This window comes from Haemaphysalis longicornis, unplaced genomic scaffold (assembly GCF_048455015.1).
Source record: "Haemaphysalis longicornis isolate Haplotype H1 unplaced genomic scaffold, Haemaphysalis longicornis Haplotype H1 scaffold_7, whole genome shotgun sequence".
Taxonomy (NCBI): Eukaryota; Metazoa; Arthropoda; class Arachnida; order Ixodida; family Ixodidae; genus Haemaphysalis; species Haemaphysalis longicornis.
In genome coordinates, this window is record NW_027526422.1 from 35,359,804 (window position 1) to 35,363,450 (window position 3,647).

Below are 3,647 nucleotides of genomic sequence, written 5' to 3' on the forward strand. Positions count from 1 at the left end.
GAGAGGAGGACGCCGCCGCTGTAGCCCGGCCGTGAGGCGGCTGAAAGAAAGCGGAGAGGAGCATTTTTCCAAGAATAAGACAGCGGAACCTTGGAGAGATCCTCGTGCAGCCGAGCAGTGAGGGCATGTTCTCCTTCCCTCCGTGATTTCGACTTCTCGAACTACGTTTTCGGCGCCTCTATCTAGTGTTTCGCGTCGCTATGCGGCAGATCCTTTAGGTACTAGCCTAGATAGAGTGCGCGAAGATGGCTACGGGCAGCAGTCTATCGCCGCCTTCAACAAGCGCAGCGGCCGCGCGTGAGCAGATGTTACATCGTCGTTCGTACAGTTTCGGGTGTTCCCGCAGCCTCGCGAGGCTCATGGCCTCCTACGAGTACATTCTTCAGCAACAGCAGCGTGCACAACAGCTAGTGGGGATGCTTCAAGCCAAACCCGCCCCCTGCCTGTGTCTCTGTTCGTCGCGCACCCCGCCGCGCCGACCCTGCAACAAACCCAATCTAACCCAGCCCAACGAGACAAAACACAACCTATATTAAACGCAATTCAGCCCATTCTAAAAGTCCTGTGTTCCGAACCCTTGATAAAATAACCAGAGTAAAACAAAGCATTAACAAAAGTACGATGACCGAAAACTTCTGAAAGCTTACAAAATATCGCCAAGGCAGATTCAAACCTGAGCCTTAACCAATTACTATACCACATGGCTACAGGGGCAGCTGCAAATGCGGCTTTTAGGGAATATTGATCCCATAGAATCTCCGCGTATATAGCGTTCCTAGCCAGTGAGAGGCGACTGCTGTGAGAAATTTGTGACGGTAATTCTCCCGGTTGCAGGGATAATAGGCCCTACCTTCATTTTATGATTGCCATTCGTTTTTCTCACCTTGATTTTTCAATTTTTTTCTGTCGTTTATGAAAGCAGAACTCTTTCCAATCGGTCTAAATTAACTTTCGTAAGCGCCTCGTTATTAAATAAGAATTCTGTTTATTTTCGCTGTCTACTCTTGATTGGCTGATCCCCTGATTGGAATGTGCCACACCTAAAGTCGGAACAACAGCAGCCACGGATTCGCGCGCAAAATGACGAGAAGAAAAAGCACCGCCGCCCGCGTGCCGCACGCATCGAGCTTTCGGAGCAGTTTGACGTTCACCTATTCCTCTTCGGGACCCCCGCCTAACCTGCCTTGACCCAAGAACAGTGCTGCCTGCGTAGACTTGAGGTGCTGACGATTCCGGACAGCGCGATGGGGTCCGATGTCGCCACAACCACCCCCGTCGGCCCAAAGATGCTGTCGCAGAGCAGCGAGCCCTTAGGTGAGCTGTTGGAAAATCGCACGATGAGCGTCTGTCGATACGATGGGACAGCGCTTAAGGATGTGCTATCGGTGTAAGCAGCTTCATTTGGTCGTTCGAAGCAAACCCAGAGCGGTGTTGTTTCACTTAGACTGCCGTGCCCCGTCTCCCCTCAGCTCATAATGCGTGCAGCACTTCGGTCTTCTCCCACATACGGGACATACAGAGGCTTAGCACATGGACGTATATCTGCCCCACGGAGGTACGAATAGTGAGGAGGTGCCCGGACGTCACTTTTTGAAGCCGCAGCTCCCGCAATGTTGGCATGCGAATGAGCCACGCTCGCATTCGCCGCAGTTCTCCGCAGCAAAGTTGTCTCTAATATCCCGGCAACCGTGAGAATTACAGTCAGAAATTTCTTACAGCCGTCGCCTCTCATTGGCTAAGCACGCTACGAGGAAATTCTGTGGATTAAATATTGCCTAAGAAGACGTAAGAAGACGTGCCCGTGTAGAGCTGTGGTATACTACTTGATTTTAAACGGGAAGGCTCAGGTTCGAGTCCGATATTGCGTTGTTTTTTTTTTAGTTTTCAGAATTTTTCGCTCATCGTGATTTTTTTAATGCTTTTTTTACTCTGGTTAATCTTGAGATGGTCGCACGGGACTTCTAGAATGGTTTCAGTTACGTTTAATATAGGTTGTGTTCTGTGTCGTTGGGTTAGATTAGGTTTGTTGCAGTTTGGCTAGATTTGGGTACGTTATGACGCGTTTGGTTAGGTTACGCTAGGTTCGGTGAGGTTATGTTAGGTGATGTTGGGACGTAATATCAACAAATGTTCGGGCAGGCAGCTTTTATGCAACCTGCCGTGAGAAGTTTAGTGAGGTAATTCTAACGGCTGCCGTGACATTAGTCGCAGCCCCGCAGCTACTTTCCTTCAAAGAGCCGCTGATCGTTCGTTCCCGCGAACGGTGTATAAAGCGGGAGGCGATGCAAAAGAAATCGGTAGTAGACCGTATCAACAAAGCAACACTGCGTTCCAAGGACATCCTTGGTGCAGGGACGGCCAAAAACATTTCGCTTCCGCCACACTTTCCGCTATGGTACACTTGGGGCCTCTCCTGGGAATTTTTTTTCGCCATGACCTCTTGCTCTATGGTGTTACTGAAACGTGCCTGGCATCGGCGCGCGTCCAGGGGGCCTGATCAAGAACAGCGTCTCGCTGACCCAGGACGCGGGACTTCCAGGCAAGCCGCAACGCCGATTTGCCACGTGCATCGACTTTCTAATGCCCATCTGCCTGCTGGCTTTCCTAGTGCGAAACAAGGTACTCGTGCACGCATTGGCATCGAATTGGCCTCCTTCAAGACCTTGTCGTGTATACGGTGTTGCCTTACGTTCTAGCCATTGTGAGAAAGAGTGTAACGTCTCTACGCAATGAAGCATGGGACTCTTTATAACCAGCATCAAACGAAACGTCATGTGCAAGCTGAGTTACGTGCGACAACTGTATAGAGTAGAAGTTTGTAGCGTCGTCACGGCGACGGCGTCGAAGGGCTCAAAAGAGAAACGAACGCTCGCGTTGGAAGGTAAATTTAAAGAGAGCTTTATTCAAAATGGCGTCACCTTTTATAACCTCGGAGTCTTCCTCCGGTGGTAAACCACCGAAACGCCGAGATCCGAAAACCCTGATACTACAAACCTGAAACTCTAACTTGCGGATTCGAGAGTACGACGCAATTCGCCGTTCAACCACATAATGCTCTCATGGGAGGGTACGGTAGCTGCTTACCGAAACGTACGCTCAAATATGCGTTTCTTCTTCCAGACATACTCAGGATGAATCAAAACCGTCGCGCCATTTGTACGACACGTTGTAAATGCAAACCTGCTGAAGAAACTCCCTTCGCATTATTACTTTGCATGCACGAAGCGAATCACTGACGGGGGAACGTAAGAGCACGAAATCTTTCGCTGTGGACATTTCCACGGAGTTACGCGGTGGCCAAGCGGGACGCAGAGACCAGCATTCCCGTCTTGGTGGGGCGGCTGCCATAAGGGCAAGGACAGTGGCGGCACACAGAAAGGCCTCCTGCTAACTATAGCGTCACTTTTGTGCCTACTAATACACTAAACAGACTAAAGCCTTACCTTCTGAGAAGCACTATTGTCAGTGACATAGTGCACTCGCCGATGAAATGGGTGGCGTGTTCACACATCATCCACCTCCAAAAGCTTTGGCGAAGCTAGCGGGAAGTCGAAGCATCGACATATTTTTTACCCATACGCGTATGGTCAATGCCCGGTTTCTCATCGCATTCTAGAACATCGAGCAAAGAGTGACCCAATCTATTA